Genomic DNA, 27,761 nt, shown 5'->3' with positions numbered 1-27,761 from the left:
TTTCCCTATTACAGTAACAAGCATATAAGAGATATGTTCACTTTTATAAATAACCTCTAATATAACAACTGTCAATTAACATAATAACTGTCAGTATGTAATACTCAGAAGTGTTAACTAATAATAAAATAAAGACTAAGAGCCGGTATTTTTTTTCCTTTCTACCCTTGATTTGCTTTGTTCTGTAATCTAATTCAAGTCCTCAAAACACTACCTTAAAGATATACTTATTAGTGTTTCCTACAAACAGATTCTGAGTAGTGAGTATATCTCTAGGAAAAAATTATTCCTCTAGGAACATCAAGAAAGCAATACTCAACAGAGGAAAGAATTGAACTGTAGTGTGTTTTAGCCATAGGGACCTCTGAACCTGGAACCATCATATAAATCAATATTCTGTGCCCTATGAAATACATGCGATATTGACTGAGATATTGACCTCTGAACCTAGAACCATCATATAAATCAATAGTCTGTGCCCTATGAAATACATGAGATATTGACTGAGAAAATAATAATAACAATAATAATGATAATGATAATAATAATAATTAAAAAACTAGGGCTTTGTATAGAATACATCATCAGATCAAGGAAAGCCAATGAGTGGACATCAACCTGAAGGGAAGTATGGCCTTTAATATGGATAATTCTCAGGATAACCCAGTAAACATGAAGGCAGCTTAGATAAAAATCCCTCAGTTTATAAGGGGACTCAGCTAGCTTTTGCCACAGGGAGTCATTTGGTAGTCCAGTTGTGCCAGGATTGCAAACGTCAGTTTGGATCCAAAGACCAATGCTATGTTGCTTTCACTTTTATTCACCATTAGGAAAGAATTGATTGTACAGAGATATATCAAACAAAAGTGGAATTAGGAATAGTCAATTAGAATGAAATTTTCTTTCATGTTTTGCTCAAGATATCTGAATCATTTGAAGATAATTATTTGAAAAACTATATTATATTTTTATTTATGCTGGAGTATATTACTTATTAAAATATTCTCAAACATCTTTCTAAAATGTGCAGCTTCTTATATGTGGATTTTAAAAAATATTCTAAAATGTGTCAATTATGTAAACTTTTCATGGAGAGATTACTACAGCTACCCCTATTTTTCTTTTTTCTTTTTATCTCTTATCCATAATCTCGATGAACAGTATGATAACTTGTTAACCTAATTTTTAAATGCTGATTTATAGTTTATTCAAGTTAGAAAAATTTGTGAAGTAATCTCATTTTTGTTTGTTTGTTTTTTGGCCACACCCAGTAACACTCAGGGGTTACTCCTGGCTAAATGCTCAGAAATTTCTCCTGCCTTAGAGGACCATCTGGGACACTGGAGGATTGAACCACGGTCTGTCCTAGGTCAGCCGAGTGCAAGGCAAGTGCTCTACTGCTGGCCCCAAGTAACTTGATTTTTAAACTCCTAACAAGTATTGACTAATAGTAGTAGCTAAGTCACTTCAAATGAGAGGATTTTTTTTGTATTGTGCAATTACTACATTGCTATTATTTAATGGCCATAATTGTAAATCTCAGTAGTCTGCAATACTAATTGCAGTAAAGAGTATGAAAATATTTTTTCAAATAATTTTCCTCCTTAATTGTTTTTTAGTAATTACACTTGTCTGTAAAAATTCAAAATTTACATTCTAATTTAAATATAATAAGAAGAGGTGATGGAGTTCTAAATAATAAACATTAATGTACATAGACCCTATTTATGGCCAATTTAAGTTTTAATAATTGTGTTATCCTACTTATTTGGTTTATGTCCTGTCAATTAAAATGCAAAACAAATGTTAGTTTTTGATTTTGAAGATTGTATACTTTGCATACACAAATATATGAAGTATTCTGCACAGATGAACTTTGGATTTTTGTTGCCAGAGACACCTCATTAAGGATCAAATACAAAAGAAGTTGCAGAAACATTAATTCATTTTTCATTTTAATTTCTTGAAAAAATTAAAATCCATCATGTAATATTTGGAGAAAGTCTTCTATATTAATATTGGTTTGTCCTAAATTTCCTCCCAGGCTTTATAAAATTTTAAGGTCAAGCTTATGTTTAGAAATTTGTACTTGAAAAAATTATGGCACTATTGTCATCCTTATATTTCTAGAATCAGTGGGGTGCCTGACTTTCAGTAGATGTTTATTGAAGGTGAAAGAAATTAGCTAAGTGATAACAGAGGCCAACTAATTGAGTGTCTGTGTACCAAGTTAATTATAGTGTTTATAGCTATGAACACAATAATATTCTACTCATCCTTGGAAAACCACCCTAGAAATAACTTCATTTATTAACTTTGTCTAAACAAAATAATACTTTATATTATTTCCTATAAAGTGTAAGTATTTATTTGACTAAATAACATTAAATGTAGTGGGATATGCATATTATCAAAATATTCCAGAGGAAATAAATTACCTTACACACTTAAATTTCTAGCTGTATTACTTGGCATATGTTTCTGGCATCTTTAAACATACTGATAACTAGCATGGCTGCTTGAATCTTGGAACAAAGCTCTAAAAATAGTTGACATTTTGCTGTTTCTATAGTAACAAAGGAAATGGCTTCATACTCTATCCCTGCTCCTACGGAGCTTAATGTTCTCTCTAGATTGCCTATACACTATACTGCTATGTTATTGTAGTAAAAACTACCATTACTCTTTTCTTCATGTCTTTGATGTGCCTTATAATGATTTGATCACTAGTGTAACAGACTGAGTGTTTACCTGAGATGCTTATAACAAACATTCTAGTTATTGTTAAAAACATTGAATTTTACCTCAAGAAAATGCTAACACCAGACCCAATTTTTACATGATGTGACTTGAACTATAATGAAGTCTTCAGATCAATATCATATCTGCTCCAATGTTAAATGTTTTACCAGAAGGATTGATTCTAGGTAAGTAATGCCCCACCTATTTCAAGAACTAAATCTATGTTCTTTAAGAACTCCAAATAAAGGGCTGGAGAGATAGCATGGAGGTAGGGTATTTGCCTTGCATGCAGAAGGACTGTAGTTTGAATCCCGGCATCCCATAGGGTCCTCCGAGCCTACCAGGAGCGATTACTGAGTGAAGAGCCAAGAGTAACCCCTGAACGCTGGCAGGTGTGACCCAAAAACTCCCCCAAAATTTTTTTATAAATGTCATCATTTGGGGCATATGTTCACCATAATTTCTATAGACCTCTTCTTTAATGAATTATTAACTATTGAAGTTAGATGAATGTCCATCTTGTTTTCTAAGGAAGAAATTGTCTGTGTTGTGAATGGAGTGTGTTTTCAATAATAATTCAACAAAAATAATATTTGTATATTTTGTTGAATAGTTAGATAAATGTAACTGCTTACCATGGGAGTGAGAATACTAATGTTCAAAGGCCATTTACATGTTATTTTTTTTGGGGGGGAGGGTCACACCCGGCAGCGCTCAGGGGTTACTCCTGGCTCTACGCTCAGAAATCACTCCTGGCAGGCTCAGGGGACCATATGGGATACCGGGATTCAAATCACCGACTTCTGCATGAAAGGCAAATGCCCTATCTCCATACTATCTCTCCTGCCCACCCATTTACACTGTTTTTTTGTTTTTTGTTTTTTGTTTGGTTTTTTTTTGGTTTGGTTTTTGGGTCACACCCAGCGGTGCTCAGGGGTTACTCCTGGCTGTCTGCTCAGAAATAGCTCCTGGCAGGCACGGGGGACCATATGGGACACCGGGATTTGAACCAACCATCTTTGGTCCTGGATCGGCAGCTTGCAAGGCAAACGCCGCTGTGCTATCTCTCCGGGCCCCATTTACACGTTTTAAGGTGAGATTCTAAACTAGATCTACTATCCATAACAACTCAGCGGGAGTAAAAGAGAAGTTGGTGATTGTGGTAGTCAGAATAAAGACTCTTCAGAGAGCCCTGTCTTAATTTCAGAACTGTTATGTTATATGACAAAATTAAAACGGCAGATAGATTTGGGGATGCTGCTTAACTAGTCTTAATCTAATAGCACTGTTTTTGAGTTATCCATCCTATTGAGCCACACTGTGTCCTCCCCAAATGCAAATGTTGAATTGTTTCTGTTTTGTTTTGTTTTGTTTCGAGGCCTCACCCTGCTGTTCAGGAGTCACTCCTACTGTGTTTCAGGGGACTTTATGATGTACTAAGGATAGAACCTGGGTTGGCTACTTGTCAAGCAGCTCCTTTCTTTCTGTCTAGTCTCTGTAAACCACTGTTAAGACAACCCCTAATTTCTGAGCCACAGAATTGTAACAAAAAATTTATGTTGTTCTAAGCCATAAAAATCTGTGATAATTTGTTATAATAACAAATGGAAATGAATAGAGGATGGAACAAAAAGGGAGAATTTTCAGTAATAGAGAATAGGCCTAAATAGAGATGGCTAAGTAATTATTTTTTATTGAGATACTTTGATTTATCAAAATATAATTTTATGAGATTTGGGAAGAGGAGCATACTGGCTCTAGGAAATTAATCTATGGCATGAAATTGAAAGAAATATAGTTTTTGAATTTTTCATAGTGTACAGTTATTAAATATAGCAGATTTATTGAATCATTTCAATGGGAAAAGCCCAAGGAAAATTATTTTCTTACTTGATTTGAATGTCAAATAGGTAAATCTAATGAGAAGACAATAAGTGAAAAATCAAATGTCAGTTTTCTTTATTGTTAACAAATGATTCAAAACATATTACCCTGAGGCTGGAGAGGTAGTTCAGAGTTTAAGGCACTTGCCTTGCATGGAGCAGATTCTGTTTCTATTCCTGGTAACACTTAAGCTTTTCTGAACTCTACCAGCTATCACTCCTAAACACATTTGATGAATAGTTACTGTGCAATAATGTACCACCTGGGGCCGGAGCAGTGGTATACGTGGTAAGGCTTTTGCTTTGCCAGAACTAGCCTAGGAGGACTGTGATTTGGTCCTCTAAGTCAGGAGTGATTTCTGAGCACATAACCAGGAATAACCCCCGAAGGTCACCGGGTGTGGCCTACCCCCCCAAAGTACCACACCTACTAACTTTACTGATTTTAAAAAATATGACTTAAGTTCTGACATTTTAATATTTTATTGATATATATATGAATTATATGATAAATTTAAATCTTTGTACACTGTATTATAAGTTATCTTCCTATTACAATTGGAATGATTAATATGTAACTGTATATTTTTCACATTGTATTTTGGGAGTTTTTTTTGGGGGGTTTGGGGGCCATACCCAGTGACGCTTAGGGGTTACTCCTGGCTCTGTGCTCAGAAGTCGCTCCTGGCTCTGGGGACCTAATGGGATGCTGGAGATCGAAACCAGGTCCATCCTGGGCAGCTATGTGCAAGGCAAACGCCTGACTGCTGAGCTATTGCACCGCCCCTATTTTTCACATTGTAAGCAAAAGAAATTATTTAAAGATAACCAATGTATTTTTAATATTAGTTCATTTTAGAAATTGGTGAATTTTTTCTCATTCTATAAGTGCAAATCTGACACAATTTTGAATACTACCTACTGAGTATCATAAACTTGCACCCCATATAGATCCAAATTTTCAAAGATATAATGTGTGATTTCTATCATCTATCCTTTATAAAATGATAGTCAAAAGAACAATTTTCTATATTGACCCGGTTCTTCAAGTTTATGCACTAACACTATATTCACTTAGAATTTTGCCTTCCAGATCTATTCATTTTAAAAAAGTATTTTTTATTATAGGAATGGAATATGCTTTTTTGCTCTTCCACTTACCAACTGTAACTTTTATATGTGGAGGAGTTTATAGGGTGAACAGGAGCATAGGAATGTAATAAAAGTTGACACTTTGTGAGAAGGAACCTATAGTCTCAGAGATGGTGGTTTTATTTAGGAAATTTTGTATCCTAAACAAAAAAAAATGATCATTCAAGAAACTGTGAGTTAAATTTAACATGAGCTTAATGGTTATTAGTAACATAATACAGATTTTTGATATGAGCTACTGATTGGCTTCTTACTGAAACAAGAGATGGATTTTAAATAAAGGAAAATTTGTTTAGGAAAAGCAGTTTATGTGGGACCTTAAGACTTTGTTTTGAACATATTAAGTATGGCCTGTGTAGTTGGTACAAAAACTGGAAATTGTAAGTCAAATTTTGTATATCTACATGTGGAATTTCAGGCAGTGCTCTAACTAGGGTGAAAAACAAGACATATACTAAATAAAACCATAGACCCCTTTGAAATCCCACTGGGTTTGGGGGTACTTTAACATTTGGTTTGGGTACTTTAACATTTGAGTTTCAACAGAGACAGAAATATCAAAAAAGGAGTCTGAGAATAATCTACAAATGACAGTAAAAATGTAGGAGATCATTAATTTGACCTTCAAAAAAGATTTTTTTTTGCCATTTAAACTAAACAAATAGTCAAAACATTCTCCCTTAACTGGAATACCAATCTTTTAATTTAATATTTTCAGTGTTAAAGTAAATAGATCATTATATTGAAATTTAAATATATATTTTATTCACAAAAATGTGAGTATTTTAGTCAACTTTCCAAGTCTCTAAATTTTATTCATTTGATCAGTTTTATTGTCTTTATTGATATATTTGAAACTTTAAATAATCATCTATAATGCCACATTTTAAGGAGTTAATTTATTAAAAAAAACTATTGTATACATTTTTTATTATCACTCTAAAATAAAAATCAATTGCTTTTTTTCATCTTTATTTTAGTTCAGTGAACAGTTACTGAGTTCATACTGTTCTAGCCATTGTGCCTGCAAAGTAAGAAGATAATAAGAGCTTGCATTTGTGAGAATAGTAATCAGTGTTGGACTAGATTGGAGCTTCCAAACTAATAGTTACTTGATAAAGATAGATTTCAACTTTTCTGTTACTTAAAAATGTATGTCACAGGAGCTCAAGGATGAAAAAGAAAATAATTATCCACGTGACAGTTCCTTCTGTTGGTTATGCCATCTTTCAGATTGGCTTTCATTTTACTTTGCCATTTAGTTCAAGCTAGGATATTTTTACATTAATAATTGGAAAAGACAGTAGGACATTCACTTAAAAACAACTCTTAGAAGTATTGTGAATTCTTCTGATATTCCTTAGATTAGAACTTAATTATAAAGAATTACCACTAATGGAGTCAGTGACTCCATTATGTATGGCCATTTGACAATGTGGATCTCTTCTAAAGTGATCTATGCAAAATATCTGGAAACAAATTGGCACTTTGGCAAAGATATAAAAAAAAGTGGTTCACTTACATAGTCAGGCATACAAGGTATATAGACATTTTGAAAACAATTTGTAGATTCTATAAAAGTATAAAATTAAAAACCTTTTATTACTGTCAATGCTGGAATAACACTGCTAAGTATTTATTCACAGATTCTGAAACACTAAGGGCCAGAGAGATAATTCAAAGGGTAATATACTTGCCTTCCATGCATTTTTTTTGTTTGTTTTGATTTTATTTTGTTTTGGTGCCACACATTGAGATGATCAGTGGTCACTGCTGTTTCTGTGCTCAGGAATTATTCCTGGTGGTGTTCAAAAGATCATATGGAGTTGAGGTCAAATCCGTGTCAGCTGCATGCACAACTAATGCCCTAAACCTGTACTATTCTCTGGTCCCTTGTGTGCAGCATGAAAACAGTTCAATCCTTGACACTACGTATGACACACAGTGTACCACCAGGAGTGATCCCTGAAAATAGAGCCAGGAGTAAACCCTGAACACCACTGGCTGTCCTCTTCTCCCCCCAAGACTATAGAACACCATTTAAAAGATACACCACCACCATGCTAATAAAAATAATATTTATAGTAACTAAGAGGTAAAAACAGCCTGAGTTCTCATAGCTGAATGTTAGATGAAGTTAGTATATATCACAAATAAAATATAGCTAAGGAATTTAAAAAGATGAAATATTTTCTTCTGTGACAAGATAGATAGAATGAGTTGATTATGAAAATAAAATTGAATCATAAAGAGATGGCAATTGATGAGTGATAGTTTTTATATGTAAAATATAACCAAATAAAGCAAGCTAATAAAACAAAATAAAAGTAACTTTCAGACCCTGTGATCAGTATGATGGATACTAAAGACAAAGAAGAAGGAAAGTTGACAGAAATGACCAACGAGTCAATTTGATAGTGTTTGTAGGTTTATAGTACTATAACATTAATGACCAATGTAGTAAAAATATATACACATGGAAGTGTGAATTTGTATTCTCAAAATTTATATAGAAGGCAATAATAAATATAATTTTATATTGAATACATAATAAAATAAAACAAAAATTTTGGTTCTTTTTACAAAACAGTGAGAAAAGAGAACAGTGATGATTTTATAGTAAACACTCATAATGAAAATTTTTCAATTAAAAATGGAATAAATTCAGAGCAATAGTACAAAATGTAGGACAATTTCCTTGCACATGACTAATTGGGCTTCAGTCCCCAACATCTCATGTGGTCTCCTAAATTTGCTAGCAGTGAAATCTGAGTGAAGAGCCAGGAGTTAACCCTGTGTAGCACAGGTGTGACCCCAAATTTTTAATATAAATTAATAAATATTAAAATATAAAAAATAAAAGAGGAATGATAATCAAATATAATACATAGGTAGCAGACTGACATCCTCAACCTGGGTAGAACAAAATATAAAGGTTATTTAATTTTTCCAATTTAAGTGTTGGGAGTGATTTGTTTGTGTTTGAGTTACTTTCAGAGGTGCTCAGTGATTCAGCTTAGTGCTCAGTCATTATTCCTATTACTTGATCCCATGAAGCTCTGGACATTTCTAGCCCTTTGAATCATTCCCCTGACCCCAATTGAATTGGGGTCTTAAATTGAAATGAACTATGTGGTCAACTCAGAATGGACATAAATATTCTGAGAGAGAGAGAGAGAGAGAGAGAGAGAGAGAGAGAGAGAGATATTAAGCAACAATATTAAAGGAAATCTCAGCCACTTCAGTATAAATATATAATTAGATTTGTTAAGTATTTTTATTGAAAATTTTCAAATGTGATGCTGATGTAAAAATGAGGGTAGTTTTATGTGGAACTGTGTATCATTGTGATGACTGGTTGCAATGTGTGTACTTCATGTCAAGTTGCATTGCAAGCAAAAGAAGAGAAAGAAGAGGACAAGGTATTTCATGGTGTGTTTGTTGGCAGGGGAATGGGGTTAGGGGATGGAAGCAAGAGTCCGTGATTTGTGGGTTTCAAACAAAAGTTTAGAACAAAGTTACAGTGCTACTGAGGGCTGAATATCAGCTAAATTTATGGAAACAAGTTAGCTAGTCATCTCAAGATATTGATGCATCTTTACTATATGAATATCTAGTGAAACTTCAAGTTATCTAGGCTGTGGGCCATCTCCTTTGCAGAGGACTAATCCCTAGATATCAAGGTATCTCTTACCCTATTCATAAAAAAAATGACTCTAATCATGTGAAAAGAAACACTTCCTTCAGCAGTTTTCAAATAATACTATGTTTTGTAGAAACAGTAACTGACTAATATATATGCAAGGGTAAAATACCAAGAAACAATGTCTAAGCTAAGCAAGTAGGAAAAAAAAAGGCGATGCAGGTGCTCAAGGAAAAATAAAAGCAGTAGAAATATATAAAGTTTGATATCATAAGGAGTTTTATTGCTTAACAGCAAATAAATAGAAAATTCAGATTGCTTTTTGAAATAGAGATAAAGGATCACAGATGTCTTTTTAACAGAGCAAAGCACTTTTTTACTAATAAGTGGGAGGAAATCATTCTGTCTTTATGGTTAACATAGCTGCATTTTTTAAAGACTAATAAGTTTTGACTAATGTCTAAATATTTGAATGATTTTGAGAAATTCTATCTGGAAATTTACAAACCCAAGTATCTAAAATGAAATGTTTGGTGAAGCAAGCATAAAACACCTAAAATGTTTTTTTAGTCTACCTTGGTTGTTTTCAATATCTGAACCTCAGCATATATTGTGATTTACATCAATACATGGGATAAATGGATGATTAGCTATACTTGTTTTTGCTATTCATCCAGTATTGTCTACCTTTATATAAACCATAAAAGAGCATTTCCAAATAAAAAATGAGGACTCAAAACTCCAGGGAAATATGCAAGAATTAGACTTTATTAGCTTCTTTGCAATTTAATTTGGTAGATTTGAATTTAGAAATGACTATGCATCCCTTACTGCTATTAATATAAGGTGATATGTTATCAACTATTTATGACTTTTATAAACTTTCATTTACCTGCTAATTTTATTTCAGTTTTAACCGCATGAAAAACAAATAACAGCAACATTAAGCTTCCTCTTTTTTAATTGAAACTGAAGGAGATAAGGTTTAGGCATAACTTTAGAAAGAATTTGGAAAGTGATTTATAATATATTGACTGCTAGGCACGGCTCATCTAGAAAATTTGGGGCTTGCAATTTAGAAGGATTAGAGTCAATAATAATAACAAATGCAGCAGAAGAATAATCAATACAATAATTACTGGTTGTTTCCTGAATTTGGTTCAGGTGTATGAAATTTGGGGTTAAAAGCTACTCTGAAGGTTGTATTTGATGTTGTGATTGCACAGGATCATCATATTAATCATATTAAAATAATTAATTTAGTTTTAAAATAAAAAGCTTATTAATTTTAAATGGTTGTTTTTTTTAGGTAAATAGACTAAATGTTCTTGTGAATTTTATAATGCATCATATAACATTCATTTGATTAATATCAGTCTTTTACATAGTTCTATTTAATAAAAACTTGGTAGGTTTTATTAACTTCTTTTTATGGTTTGTTCTTTGGTTTGGGGCCATACTCAGTGATGCTCAGTGATTACTCCTGGCTCTGCAATCAGGAAGTACTCCTAGTGCTGCTTGGGGGAAACGTATGAGATGTCAAAGTTTGAACCAAAGTCAGCTGCAAGCTCTTTACCTGCTAGGGACAGAATCCAGGTCAATTGTATGTAAGTCAAGCTCCTTATCTGCTCTACTATCTTTCTGACCATCACAAATGCCTTTTCACTTTAACTTACTATAAACAATATGCTATTTTCTTGTGTTTGTAAATCACTCTTCCAAGGAGAATGCATATTTTATTATATGGGGAATTGTATTTTTATTATTCTTAATATGTTACATCAGAAAATATGTAACCTAACAGTGTTTGTGCATCACAAAGACTTTTTAAAATTACCTTTGTGATTTATTTTCTACAATAGAATCTATAGTCTTCATAGAAATCTTCACAGAATCTAGAGAATGTATATGCTTCATAGATTCTAGCAAAAAAAAAAAAAAGAAACATTTTATGGCCTCTTGTATGTCTTATTTGTATATTTGATTGTATATTCTTTTAAGCTTAAGCTTCAGATTATTATCAAAACTTGTTCTTCTGAACACTTTTGTTTTCCTTTTGGCTTGAATTAATTAGGGTTTGCTTCATTTTCTTACTACATCCTTTGTGCAACCATCACCCAGACATTCATATACAGACTAATGCTGTGAGAGAAGGAAAAATACAGAAAGCTATTATCTGAGGAATTTATTTGTCCTATGTTCTTCCTGTAAGTCTGTTATGCAATTACCACCTAGTACTAGTTCATCTTTATTTAAAGAACTATAGCTCATAATTTTATTTTCCTTGGGAGGCAATACTTTTTTCCAGGTTTTGATAAATTTATTTTCTGTGATCAGGAAATATTGGGTTTCTAAGAGTGAAGTGCTGACTTAGTTCCAGTGAGCCAAGATTCTTATCTCAGGGGAGAGTTTCTGAAGAAGAAATAGATTTCCCATGAGGGTGATCTGGCCATCTTTTCTCTGTGTCATCAGTTGTCTTATTTCAATTCATTTGCAGACATTTATATATACATATATAATTATAATGGACTAGGGACTTAAAGCAGAATTAGGCTTTGCCCTTAAGAAATTAAAATTTATCTAAAGTTTCACATAATTCCAAGATAATGTCTCTTCTAATATTAGGCTAATTATCATGATTATCTCTAGATACTGTGCTAATCTCAGAACTTCCCAAATATTTATTTCTCTACCAGCTTGAGTATGTCAGGAAAGCTCACCAAATTCCAGCCTAGATATCTCTGTTGGTTATTTGCCATTACAGTCTACATTACTGACCATGTCTAAAGTCTAAATTCCAATATAATAGGGGGAGTTTGACCCCTCTTGTGGTTTAATCAAACAGTAGGTATGTTTCAGGTTATAAAATCAGATAGTAGAAAAGAAAAAATTAAAAAGCCTCTTCATAGTTAATGGATACTCAAAAGTCTATCTAAACTTTAAATAAAATTTAAAACTGTCAACCTTTTAGTTATTTTAAGAGAAAAAGTTTAAACTCACAGTTTTCTCCCACTTTCAAAATTTTAGATTAAGGATTTGGCCTTCTTCCCAGGTAAGTTTATAAGGATCTTAGAAAGTCTAGAAGAATTATTTTGAAATACTTTTGACTGCTTCTCAACTTACTAGATGAGAATTAGACATTACATATGAACTTAATGCCACATCTCTACTCCTCCTGGTTAGATTCAGGAATCATATAGACAGATGCATTCTGTTGTCTTCAAATTCTGCACACTACATTTCAAGACACCTCTTTTCACATTGAAGTCAAAACACAGATTCATGGAAATAAATTAAAGTAATTTTGTCTTACACTTCTGACTTGATTGGAGAATTTTAATACACCAAAGGAAAAAATATAGTTCAAAACAATGAACTCAAGAGTTATAGATTGTTTTCAAGCTTCTATATTCACTATAATAAAATGTTATATTATTGTAAGCAGATTTCTGAATTTTGTGAAAACATATCTTTAATAGCAAGCCCCTAGACACAAATTTATATTTTTTCTCATAGAAAACATCAAAGGGAGTGCTCTAAATAAAGCACCTATGTAATAGATAATTTAATTTTAGAATTTATAAAATTTTAATGTGTATAAGGTGGGGAAACATTAACTATAGAGATAAATTATAAGTTTGTTATTTTTACAGGACTTACATAATTTAAGCAGAAAAAAATGAATGATATGAAACAAAGAACTCCATTCTGAATGTAATAGTAATAAAAATAATAACAATTCAATGGATATATAATTGGAGAGTGAGATTCATTTTTAATTAATAAATAAGATTTATCATAAGATATAAGATATTAATGCTCTTATTTATCATTGGAACAAAATTATTCTAGTTATTTTAATTAAATAGGGCTATACAGGTAGTAGTGGAAGACACCTGACTTACATGTAACTGAATTGAGATCAATTCCAGACATTCATTATATATAGTACTACTGATCACTCCTGAGCTCTGAGCCAGGTAGAGACCCTGAGCACCACTGGGGATGACCCAAACTACCCAGCAGAAATATTTTATTTACATAATTTAAATGAATTTAAATTTAGATTTTCTATTGCTCAGAACTCAAGCTCATTTCTCAGCAAAACTCTATGTAATATAGTCAAGTGCTCCAAAGGAAAAGGGAATACACTTAAAATGGAATATTTTATGCCATTATATGCCAATTTAATCACCAAATATCTATTTTATTCCACCTTTCTATGTGGGACAGACACTTCCCTTCCTTAGTAAAGTAACCAAAAATATATCTTGTTAATAACTTTGTACAGTGATTTGTCTGTTTTCAAGGTGAGGGACAGTTATTTTTGTCAGATCTAGATACTGAAAATGCAGGCTATATGAAATTGCATGCATGACCACACTTGATATATGATGATAAAGGGGGCTAAGATAATAGCAATAAAACATGCACTCAAAAGATAGAATGAATGAACAATGACTGATTCATAGCAGCTGGTGAATCCACTGTATTGGCTTTATGGAAACCTTCTACCCTGGGGGAAGAAAAAGACACTTAGATACTGATGTTGTTAATACTCCTTTACAAAAATATTTGCTGTGACTTTTCTGCCCTCTGAAAGCACTTCCTTGTCTATTATTCTCCATGGTCATGTTTAAAGGGGATGACAGGAAGTGTGTCCTCATTGGGTCAACATAGCTAAGTCACTTGCTTCTCCTCAGAGGCTAATCAGATACCCTTGAGTGATTTCTGTAGAGGGGTTAAGACTCAGCAAACGGTAGTTGACTATTTTTAGAAGAGACTCACAGTTTCTTGAGCAATACAATTCCCTGCAAAACTTATAGGGCTTTTTAATCTATGGGTTTCCAGACAATTCCACATGGCAATAAACAGAAATTCATCACAAAAATTATTTTCCAAGCTTGACTTGTTCCTTTATTATCTCCACTTACCTCCTTTCCGATGAATGAAACCCACCTTGAGGCAGAGAATAGGTATCAGGTAATATACTTCATCGGATTTTTCCTCCAAAGCTAAATCAGTTAGCTTAATTTAATCACTTTCTTGGACTTTTATTTCCTAAGAACTTCTTTCTTTCATTCCTCTTTCTTTCTCTCCCTCTCTCATGTATATACATATATATATATCTATATATATGTATAAAAATATATGTCTTATTTTTTACTATGTATGGCCCAGAGCAATAAACCTCATCACTCTCCATCAATAGATTTTCTATATTACTTTTCTTCTCTTCCTAAAAATCAGTCATTTTCTTTATAAGCTGTTGTTTTGTGAAATGACTTTAAAAATAAATTAATATTTCCTGATAATATTATCATTTTGATTTCTTCCATTCAGTACTTTAAAATTATTGACTCAGTAAATAAAGCAGGTTATTTCCAGTAAATACCAACTAAACTTTTTACACAAAATAATTGGGTCCACTAGCCTTCAAGATTCTTACGTCAATACTTTTTATCTTGAGTTTTTTTTTCAATTTCTTTACTTTCTGCTACTATTAGCTCAACAATATATAATCAATGTTGCTTTTGTTGCACAGCCACATCTTTGTAAGTAGGAATTTGTGGTCTCATAAGAGCAAGTAAATGTACTAACAAACAACTCCAAAATGTCAGTCATGTAATCCAACAAATGTTTTTATTTTATGAAATAAGAGCCTCATCTTTGTTGATGACTAAAAGTCCTTTTAGCAATATCAGAGATTAAAAGGCCTTTGAGTTGTCTGGGTTTTAGAAATAATATCACTGTGGATTATGTAAATAGAGGAGACATAAAACAATAAGAACGCACTAAAAGTTATGAAACCAATGTCAAGGAGATAGCCAATCGAACAGAAACCATGCTTACATCGTGGAATTAAAAAAATGTGTCTTTTATCCCTGCATCGCATAGTACTGAACACTATTAGGTGGTCCTAATGGGCAACAGAGGAGTATAAGCAGTGGTCTCCAGAACATATAAGTGGTGCTTGGGAGATCTCTTCACAACACACACACACACACACACACACACACACACACACACACACACACACACACACACACACACACACACTGCGATTGGATGAATCCACTCAGTCATCGGACATAGGTATGAAAGAGAAAATGCCTGAAGACAGACCTCAAGGCATTCCAAAGTTTAGTAAAAAAAATCCAGAGAAACTGCTGAAAAAGTGAAGTGGTCAGTAAAATACTGAAAACTAGGAGTTTACCAAGTCCTGAATTCTAATTTAAGAAAATGATCCAGGAAACAGAAATCTCTGTTCTAATATAGGCCATATGAGGCTCAATCGTAAACTGCTGAATGTGAACAAATAAGCCCCTTCTTTGGTAAGTTCCACAGAAGGGACAACTTTGGAATAATAGTAAAAAAAAAAAAAAAAAGCAAAATAAGACAAAACACTGCATCTAATTTGGTTTTAGAGAACATGAGATAGGGAAATGGGGCATTAACTAGAGAAAGAGGAAATGAGCTCTACTAAAGAGTGAAACATGATAAGCAATTTGTAAATGATTCAGTAGAGGGAGAAGAATTAAGATACAAAAGGAAATGGAAGAACAAAATGTGGTTGAGAAAAGAGAGGGAATAGAATTTTTTGTTTCTTTTTTTTTTTTTTTTTGCAAGGCCTAAAAGATCTGGAGAGTCCTTATACTGTGTTTATTTAAAAACTAAATCACTGCATGATACAGAGTTAAAATGCTTTTGATAGTTGAGTTTCAGCCATACAACAGGAACAGGGATTTTTACAGGCCAGCAGAGTTTGACTTAGCACCTTTTTTTGATGAGAAAGTGTGGTTTGTGTTGGAAAGATAAAGCTGATCCCCTTTTTTCTTCTTTTTTCTTTTTCCTAAGAAAAAGAAAGCCACAGCATAACCAATACAGGATAAAGAGTGGACCTGTGAGATGAGAAGCAACGTTAAAAATAACCTTCTCCATAAAGGTTACCCTATTCTGGGTCGAGACTCAGGTTTTTGTATGCTTCACTAGGAGCCAAGTTCAATGGGGCGTCAGGAAAGCTGGTGGTGGTGGATAGATCTTGGCAGGATGCTCACCACAAGGGGTGCCCAGGGCTTAGCCTAGCTTGCTGGTCTATGCCAAAGCACAGCTTTTTGTCAGTTTTGAGCAGCTTCAGAGAGCAAGTGGCTGCAGCTCAATCTTGAACTTTGCGGGCTGAGTTGAAGCCGAACTGCGTTTGAACTTCCAGGCAGCTGTGCTTCCCCAGCGAGCATTAGTCAAGGAGCATTTGCTTCATGTGTATATTCTTTGAACCTTTAGATTCTTCTTGGACTAAGACTTCTGTGAAAGCTAACACAAATGATTGAAAAATAAAACCTCATTGCCAATTGATTCTGAATATGACTCCATGCCTTTGCCGTGAGAGACTATAGAGGAATGTATGTTCCAGTAAGTCCTACCTAGGAAAACACAGGAGTGAAAACAAAAAGAAATTATAAACTTAAACAAATTATTTATTGCAATATATGCACCTAGTGACTAGTTTAGAGAATCATTCCAAGAATTATAACTTTGTGTCTTCTCAATTGTGAATAAATAAAAGTGACGCAGGAAATACTGTTTCCCCATTTTAAGCACTGAAACTAACTCGGGAATATTATAGTTTTCATACAACGTTCTTTTGCTTGCTAGTTTATCTAAGATAGGTTGAATGAATGTTAGAGTAATAATCTAATCAAAACTAATTATAATTATTTTCTTTCTCTTCACTCATCTCATACTAATATGTCGTACATTAACTGTATTAAAAGGGATAGAAGAAGTTTTACAGAAATGTTAACAAACCTGTGTATGAATATATTATATATTTTTCTCAAAAGAAAGCAAGTAATAGTTTCTCTTTTTTTTAAATCAAGTCTAACTTTTATCCAGTTCCAACAATTGATTCTATAAAGTTGTATTTATTTTAAATTATTTATTGGTAAAAACATTCTGGTTTTGTGTATTTCATATGTATTTGATAGCAAAGAAAATTCAAAATATGCCTTCAAATAAAGGGTTCAAAGATAGTTTTTTCAAGATTTGCAGAATCAAAATGGCCACCTACTATCTAGATAATTATTTCTAAAATATGACCTTAATAATCAGAGAAAACTGTTCTTTGAAATGCACACATTGCATTTACCTTTTGTAATCAGGTTTTCTCAGTCCACATTTCCTCTGTGACAGCTTCTAATCATCCTTCAGAATACCCTAAGCCTGAACTTCAACTATACCCCAGACTTGACCTTGTTTCTGCTGTTTTCTTCTGCTTTTTCCATTTATTTATATTTTTTCACATAGTGAAAACTCAGTAAATTTAATGAAAAAAATTCTACATATTACTCTCTGGTTATAAGAAACCCAGGACCTGGGGTTTTTGTCTACAGGTTTTAGGATCAAACCCAGGCAAAAGCAACACAAATGTTCTAACACTGGGTATATCACTAGTTCTCATTATTCATTGTTTTTCAAATCTTTCTAGGCTTATATTGTTCAATCACCCTAGATAATATAAAAAATTAGTATTTTTTTCTCCTAGAAATGTTTTTTGCAAAGTTAAATTTTGCTAGGATATTTCTCTGGCTTGAATTTATGTTGGTTTATATCAGATATCATCTAAAAACATTCCAGAGAAGTTTTATTTGATATTTTACTTCTTTTCCTGAAATATCAAAAATCATAGAGTTTCTGCAATTGCACTTGGCAACACTTGGTACCAGGTTATAAGGACATAATTTGGCTTGAGGAACTGCTCTTGGGGAAAGAGTGCCTTGCTTTTAAATCTGGTGAGTATAGGACAGATTTTTAGATTAGCTTTGCATATGCTGTCAACTTTAAGTGTTCTTTCAAAGAGAAGTGTATCAGAAACTTGATAAGAAATTAATTAAATTTGTGAAGCCATAAAAATTTCATGATAAATATTATTCCAGTGAGAGCATAACAAAATCCACATAAGCTTTGGGAGCCTCTGGCTAAGACAGAACAACTTTTGAAATTGAAGAAAAATATTTTTCGCTTCAATTTCTTTGGATATTTAATTCAAGGAGAATAAAGATTTTGATTTTGTTAATTATTTTAGACATCAATGTACACTAAGCTTAGTTTTGTGAAATTTTCTTTCTCTACTTCCAGGACAGAATGAAAGAGAGTTAGGAGATGTTACAAGTTTTAGAGAGAGTGAAACTTGACTATGCTACTGGACTGAAATATATATGTGGATGTATTTTATTATTAAAACATTTTAATATTGCTTTTACAAATGTGATATAAGTAATAAAATGAAAAGTTTCAAGTTTTGTTTTATGAGAACTCTCATTTGACTTCTTTCAAGACATTCTCCTCGTAAAATGATTCATGCATCCTTAGTACCAGGAAAAATCCCCACCTTACCTATAAAAAAAAAAAAAAAAACCTCAACAACAATTACTTTTGAGGATCTAGTTATAATCTAGGTACAAGTATTTACAATGCAACTGTTGATTTCCTTTCCCAGGTAGGAAATTAATATAGAGCAAATCTTTAGATATATAGAATCACTGTGACAAGATAATTAAGGTCCATGTCCAATAACCTGTGACCACAAACTGATGGTTTTACTTGACAAATTTGGAGAATATTCCTTTATATAGCAATAGATCATGGAAATCCTATTAGCTGTGTTCACCTTACTGATATGTCAACAAGTAAAATTTGAGATTCATGAATATAATTTTAAAATTATAACATTATGCTCTAACCAAGTGTTTCTCAAACTTTTTCTGTTTCCATTTTCTAAATTTATTTTTTTTTCCTTGTCTTCACTTTCCTATTGTTTGAACCCTAGTCTCATGATTAGATTCTCAATGTTTGCTTTTGGTCCCCTTTCAAAATCCTGCAAGCCCATAGGTGGCAATATGATCCCCTTGTTAAGAATACTGCCTAACAAGGACCAGAGTTATAGCACAGTGGTAGGGCATTTGTCTTGCATGCTACTGACCTGGGATGAACCCGGGTTTGGTACCCAGAATCCCATATGCTCCACCAAGCCTCCCAGGAGCAATTTCTGAACACAGAGCTAGTAGTAACTGCTGAATGTGGCCCACCTTCCTAAAAAAAAAGAAATACTGCTTAACGGTTGGTGCAAAGTCAGGTAAATATTAAATAGTTAATAAAAATTTAATATTTAATATTTTTACAAAGTTATTAAAGGAAAAAAGTAAAAATTCTAAATTTAGTCAGTATGAATTGAAGATAAAATATTTTAATTATATAAATTGTAATGAAATCTTTTTATATTTATATGTTTACCTTTTATCTTTTATATATTTATCTTTTATATGTTAATTGTAAAGCAGCTAAACTCTTCAATAGCATGTATGTGTATATTAAGAAAAATTACTGTTAAAATTTATGCAGCATAATACCACTGAGCTCCATAGAGATTTGCGTATCTAGGTTCTAAATGTTAAAGTGTCTTAGATTTTAAATTTTCATTTTGATGGCAAATTAGAAAAAGTGATGTATAAAACATGTATAAAATATTTGATAAATGTATAAATAAGTTGATTACCAAATATAAAACAAGGGGCTTTTTTTGCTCAAAATTTACCAGATGTCAAGAGTTATGTTCTACAGAGTGAGCAGTTTGTGATAAACCAGTATGTGACAGGTCAGAGAGATAGTAAAACAAGTAGGATGCCTGTATTGCACTTGACCAGCTCAGATATCTTTAGTTATCACATAAGGTCCCCTGTAACTTTTCCAGGATTGATTCCTGAAAGCAGAGCTAGTAGTAATCTCTGCTTACTCAAGAGTAAGCCCCAGATGTGGTTCAAACACCACCACTACCATCAACAAAACATGCTTACCTTTTAAATAGTATTTTATTTGGATCTGTGTGATGCTTCAAATCTTATGTAAAAGTTAGTGTTGGGTAGGCTTATTCATATTTTCTTTGAAATGAGCAAACCTTATATTCAATTTTCTTGATGTTCTCATTTGGGACATTTAGATACATGGCTAATGGTAAAGGAGATAAGGCAGATTCACAAGGCCAAAGAGTTGAAAAACTTGGCTAGAAAAATGTTGTGCTGAGCCTAATCTAGGAAGCATCTAGTGTTGGAAAGTAACACAAAGAACCAGATAATCTATGACAAAATAACTGAAAAAAATGTATGGAAACAAAATAGCCCATTCTTGACAATAGGTGAGTTCTCAAATGAGTGATTTGAGAATACTAACCAATTCAGTCTATAGTATTCATGATATGAATACTCAATTTTTTTAATGACTTCAAATGGCTGACTTATATTATTGTTTTATTTTGGGGGGGAGTAGGTTCGGGCACATCTGGTGATGCTCAGGAGTTACTCCTGGCTATGCACTCAGAAATCATTCCTGTGTTGGGGGACCATATGGGGGATCGAACTGCGGTCTATCCTAGGTTAGCTCGTGCAAAGCCACCACTCTGGCCCCAGACTTGTATTATTGTTTATAGAGACACCTAGGAGATTATTTATTTAAGGACTGTATTTTACATATGTAAATTGATTTACTAAATATAAACTAAAACTAATTTTACTTTTATTTTACACTATTGTTACTGAGTTTATTCCTAAGCAATAATCATCCAAGTAAGTCATTATTGAATCAAGGATCAGAACAGTTGGAAGAGACTGAGCTATTTATTAATGTATTAAACCTGAAAGAAGGATAATTTTGCATTTTTTACATGTTTCCTATCCATGCTAATACTGCTGGATCAGGAGCCAGTCTTAGGAGCTCTTTTTATTATCATTGGCCATAAAGAAAAAACAAATTAAGCTGGAATGAAATGCCATTTTGATAGTATAGAATGGCTAACATTAAAAATAATACTGATGGCAGGAAGTACTTGATATGGAGCAACTGGGACACATCATTATTAGGGAATAAAGTGACAAATTCCTCTAGAAATTTCCGTGGGCATTTCTGAGTTAGCTAAGCACTCACCTATACCTAGGCTCAGCAATTTCTCTACTTTCCTTTACTCAAGAGAAATTTAAGTACAATTTTTAATATGTCTTGTAGAAAATGCTTATGCCAACTTTGCTCATAATTGCCAAAAATTATAAACAAATCAAAGGTCCATCAAGAATATAATAGTTCATAAATTATGGTATAAGTCATGCCTTGTAACATGAATAGAAACTGAAAAGTGAAATATTAACAGAGCAAGGAAAGAAAGATAAGTAAAATGCCTAACCCAGAGACAGGCAGGGGAGGGTGAGTTGGAGAGGAACATTGGAGACATTGGTGGACAAAAATACACCATGAGAGAGAAAGAGAGAGAGAGAGAGAGAGAGAGAGAGAGAGAGAGAGAGAGATGATAGATAGATGATAGATGATAGATAGATAGATAGATAGATAGATAGATAGATAGATAGATAGATAGATAGAGGTGGGGGGTGGGGGCAGAGAGGGAAAGATAGAGAGGGAGAGAGGGGGGAAGAAGTTTATGCCCTAGAGACGGGAAGAGTAAGGGACATTGGTGGTGGGAAGTGTGCACTGGCTAAAGTTGTACATTGTATGACTGTAACTCACTCATGAATTACTTTATATGTGGGAAAAAACTGTATTATGAACAATCTTGTGATCACTGTGTTTATGAATAAAAAAATGAAAGAAAGAACTAAACAAAGTAAGGGGACAACCTAGAAGGGAAGCTACTGCATTTTAACAATGTGTTTGTAAAACCACCTTTGCCTTCCTGTACTTTTTTTCTAGAAAAATATTCTTATGTTCATGTAGACATGATAGTTTCTTAGAATTCACAAGTCAGCCTACTTCCACATTGCCAGTTTGTTACTATTAAATTTCTTTCTTTCAACCTGTCACCATCTTACTTGGTTGGCCCTTCAGCTGGGAAACTGAATTCCCATGAATAAGAATCATACTGTCTAGTTCCTGCTTTGTGGTGAATTAAAATAAGCACAATTATTCTCTGTAAATGGAAATAATTTACCCATGTAGCACATTAATTAAAATAAAGTAGCATAAAGTGATAAAATCCGTTAATTATTAATTGAGTTGTGGGTTATTAATGTTGAGATTTGCTAAATGTCATTAAACTGTGAGATTAAGATCTATGCCTTATACTATATGTTTGTTTTCTACTTTTAATGAAACAAAATCATGGGTATATGTTGGGAAGAGTTAAAGATATTAACCTTTTCCCCCAGCTCTGAGAGGATTCTGCTGGTAGATAATAGGGAACTATAAGCTAACCAGAGTTTTCCCAGGTGAGCAATGACATTTACCTGGAGGTATTATCACAAATTTGTAGGCAAATTGACTCTCCTGGTCTTTCCTACACCTATGTTGCTGCAAACTATTACCTTTTGTTTTGACTTTGCTCCAAGATCTCTCACTCTTTCTCTTTATATATAATATATACACACACATATATTATTATATAACAATATTTATATCATATTATACTTATATACACACTATTATCTAAGTCTCCTTTATCTCATTATTTTGGACATTTCTAGGGTTTTAGGAGCTCTATGTCTAACCTATGTTGAATATCAAATATATAAAATACATATTTTTTTTGCAAATCACAATATTAAAAAGTTGGATTGTCAAGAGTCCAGCAGACTTAGCTTATAGCAATAGATCTTAAGTTTCTTAGTAAGCCCCATTATTGTTTTCTTATATAAAAAGCTATAACAAATCTTTCAACAATTGTGAGTCTTCTGATTCTGTTTTGCTTGTTATGTATCTTCTTTCAGACTAGTGATTTTTAATACTGGCTAAAATTTTAAATTACCCAGGAAGCATGCAAAATCTAAGAAGTCCTTAAAATAATTAAAATCTACAGTGAAGTCAGAAAGTTGGTATCTTTCCAATAAACACAATCTCTCATAAAATATATTACATTGAATACAAGTTTTAAATCAAGGCTTTGAACATTGACAGTTTAAATGATAAAATATCCTTTTGTCTCTACTTGGCTCTCTCTCTCTTGTTCTGGAATCTGCCATTTAGAGATAATTTGTTGACAATTATCTGCTTAGGTTAGAGCTGGTGCAGACCTGGACAGTCTAACCTATTTCTTCAGGGTCAAATATTGACACTTCATACTTGCTGGTCTTATCTTGTCTTGTTCAAGCTAATTGAAATCATTCAAGCTCCATTGCTAGGGTTGTTCTGCTTTGACATCTGCTGATTGTGTTGTAACTATGCTGTATGAAAAACTGTGTTACTGATAATGGAAAACCATTGCCATTTTAAAAATCTGAACTTTACTTTGATTTTCACCCTATGCTCTTTGAAACTAAAATGAATATGGAAGAAAAATGCTGAAGTTGTTGTACCAAAAATAGATTTGGAAAAGTAAGGAGAGGAATAGTTTTCTACTTCTCACCCAACACACACATTCAAATCAGCTTTTCAAATCACCTGCCAATACTCATTAAAGCCAAAACCATATTTGATAGAGTCATTTGAGTCAAGAATGCCACTGGTCTATTCTCTGTAATTCTATTTAGAATATTTACTGCTGCTTTTATACTACTTACACTACGGTAGTTGCTTTTACACTACTGGCTTTAAGAGTTTGCCAACATTTTCTTGAGTCACTTGAATATGACTTCTGAATCGAAATAATTGTGCTTTCTTGGATGACACTAGAACTTTAGAGGAGGACTTACAGATTATGGAGAAAAAGAGATCTTTTGTGTCACCTGCAAATGGAAATGAGTTAACTGACTTTGTAAAGTGGCCATCCTTCAAGACAGCATATTTCTGTGCCAGAGTTCAGAAGGTTTTTCCTCTCACTCAGAGCAGTGCAGGCATAGACATCTTAAAGTAATTACGCAAATTGACAAGTCCTCACTCTTAATTTAATGTTAACAGTTGATAAGATTGAGTTAATACTGAGATACAATCTGTTGGAATGATGTTCCACCTGCTTAGGAATCAAAAGGCCATAAGGAGGGAAATGAAACAAGAAGTTTATTTGGCATCTCCTTGTGTCCTTTTCTTCATTGTCATTGCCACTTAAAACAAATCTGATTTATTCAAGTTTAAATCTGCATTCCCAGCACTATTTACATTGGGAAATTATAATTTGCATGTCACCATCTGTGAAGAAAATTATTAAACAATAAAGGATTAAGAGATAAACAGAAAAGCCTTGTAGCAATACATTGAGTCCAAATTTAAATGCTGAGATTCTGAAAGATTTGTTTAAGGGTCTTTGAATTGTTTTTGGGTGCTGACTCTATTATCATAGTAAAAACAGTCATAAAATATGCACAAATGCTTTGTTGGTAGATTAAAAATTCTAGGACTACATTTATTTGGTTGTTAATATAGTATTTTAAGTTTTAATTTATGCTATGCTTATATGGTTTCCTGCTTTAACAGTGCAAATATTGCTAATTTCAATGTTTTCTCAGTTATAATTTACACACTATCATTCTTGAAAAGAAATTGAAACTTAATTTAACATTTATCCTCAAGGCCAATAATTTTTCTTTGTTTAATATTTAAAGTTGAAACAATAAACATCAAGGTCATTAATTATTTTCATACTATCTGCTTTTATTGTTAAAACTTTCCTGAAAAACTTTCTGGAAAGCCTCTAATATGAAAGACAAGAAATATTATTTCGTTTCAGGCATGTACTGAAAGTTCACAGATACCTTTATACTTTTGCTATCCTATTATTCACTTCCAAGACCTCTCTTAGGCAAACTTTCCTAAAATGACGCTTTCAAAAAAATAACAAACGAGGAAGTTCAGTAATATTAAAACACAAATTTCCACTCTATCATAGTCTAGAAATAGTATATTAACTCTAAATCAGGTATAACCCCAAATTTGTGATTTAATAAATTGTTCTTTATATTGAAAATTGGTGAAAAATATCAAACTAAAATGAATAAATAGGGCTGGAGAGCTGGCACAGTGGTAAGGCATTTCCCTTGCATATAGCCAACGGAGGACGGATGGTGGTTCGAATCCTGGCATCTCAGATGCCCACCCCCCACCCCCTGAGCCAGCCAGGAGCGATTTCTGAGCACAGAGCCAAAAGAAACCCCTGAGCACCACCAGGTGTGAAGACAAAACAAAACAAACAAAAAGAATAAGATTAAAAGTAGGGACCGGAGAGATAGCACAGCAGTAAGGCGTTTGCCTTAGATGCAGAAGGACAGTGATTCGAATCCTGGCATCCCATATGGTTCCCGGAGCCTGCCAGGAGAGATTTCTGAGCGTAGAGCCAGGAGTAACCCCTGAGTGCTACAGGATGTGATCCAAAAACAAAAAAAAACAAAAACAAACAAACAAAAAAAAAGATTAAAACCAATAAAAAGTAACTTGGTAAATGATATGCTTATCAGAAGAAAGCATCTTCCAATGTTTTCTTTAAATATGATTTATAATATACCTGATGGCAGCTAACTAGTTATTATTAAAAATCTTATTGCAGAATCTTGGAGTCAGATAGAATTTAGGAGAAAGGAAAGAGTAAAAGTATTTAAATTCTATATAGCTGTGACCTTTTTTCCCTATTCATCACTCCACAGTTCAGAAAAACACCCTGAGTTAGGAAATTATTTTTCACTAGCCAGTGTTTTGTTAAATTTATATTAGCAATGTCATTACTCAATTTCTTCTTGATGTTGTGCCAATGCACTTTTTTATTTCATTTTGTTATTTTGTTTTATAATTACTAGACAAGAGAAGAATACTCACACTGATTGATACATATCTTCCCCAATTCTTTTTCATTAACAGTCTCATATTACATAACTTGTCTATAAAATTTCCGGTAGTGAATTTGGTTAGTGTAAAATGATCAGTGATTTGAAACAATTAGGTCATTCTTTTCTCAGTGTGTGTGTATGTGTGTGTGTGTTTGTGTGTGTGTGTGTGTGTGTGTTTCAGGCCACATTTGACTGTGCTCGGGATTTACTTCTGATTCTGCCTTGAAGCATCACTCCTGGCTGGACTTTGGGGGCCATATGGGGTGCTGGTGATTATATCTCAGTCAGCACTGTATACACAAAGCAAATGCCTGACTTTAGAAACTATCTCTCTGGCCCCCAATTTGGAAATTATTTATATTTGCTTTTATGTTAATGAAATAAAAAAGTGGATGTTTGGACACTTCCTCAAAGATAAACAGATAGCCATCAAATATATAAGTAAGTTTATCATCACTGATTATAAGGGAAATTCAAGTAAAATTGAAAATGCTATTACCTGACATTAGTAAGAATGATCTATATCATAGACACAATTAGTCCTTGTAGAGTTGCAGTTAAAGGGAACTTTTATTTGTTATAGGTGGGATTGTTGAAGTACTTTTTAAATAGCAAAGATTTGAAAAGAACACAAATGCCCATCAGTAGATAAGTAGATTACCACAATTGAACACTACAAAACTCAAAGAAAAGTAAAAACTTATATTTTACTAAACTTTAGAGGGGACAAGAGAGTATTGGGCTAAGTGAAATGAGTAAGAGAGAATAGGATAAATTCCTTTTTTGTCCAACTGTCACTCATATACAGATAAAACAAATACAAGAAACTAGATAACAGCTAATGAAAACAAACCTTGAGACTTTGCCAACCAGAGTAATCATAGAAACTGTCAAAGTAAAGGGACAATAGAAATGTAGGAACAGTATTGGAAAGATTGATATTCTGGTGGTAAGTGTAGTGCAGCAGCATTTGTATATATAAAAGATTAAAATGAGTACTGTTGTAATTCATGTTAAGTTAATAAAATTGATTTAATTTAAAAAGATGATGTTTTTAGTACCTGATATTTGGCAATAATGTCATTTCCCAATCTTCTATTTTCAAATATTTATTTTTGGTATTGTTAGTGATAGCAGATGAAATATTATATATTTTAAAAAATAATCAAAATATCAAGATTATTTTAAGATTTTGAGCCATACCCTGTGTGCTCAGGAGTTACTCTTGGTTCTATGCTCAGGAATTACTCTAGAAAAGCTCAGAGGACCATAGAACATGACACGGATTGAACTTGATCATGTGCAAGGCAAAAAATCAATCTGTTTTATGCTCTGTCTAACCCCTAATATCAATACATTGATTAATTATTAGCAGAAAATTAAAAGTACATGTTTCATAATATAATAATAAGCATCTGGGGAAAAGAAGTACATAAACAACTGGAAATACTTACAAAGATAATAACGAGAGAAAAACCACACAAGATAGTAAGCAGAAAAGTGATGAAATAGGTCATTAGCCTTTCTAATTTATTCTTCACAGGTCCTCCAGGACTCCAGATCAAGATATTCGTATAACAACAAGGAGAAAACATAAAG

The sequence above is a fragment of the Suncus etruscus genome, chromosome 3 (genome assembly GCF_024139225.1).
Source record: "Suncus etruscus isolate mSunEtr1 chromosome 3, mSunEtr1.pri.cur, whole genome shotgun sequence".
Classification (NCBI taxonomy): Eukaryota; Metazoa; Chordata; class Mammalia; order Eulipotyphla; family Soricidae; genus Suncus; species Suncus etruscus.
This window is presented reverse-complemented; position numbering follows the sequence as displayed.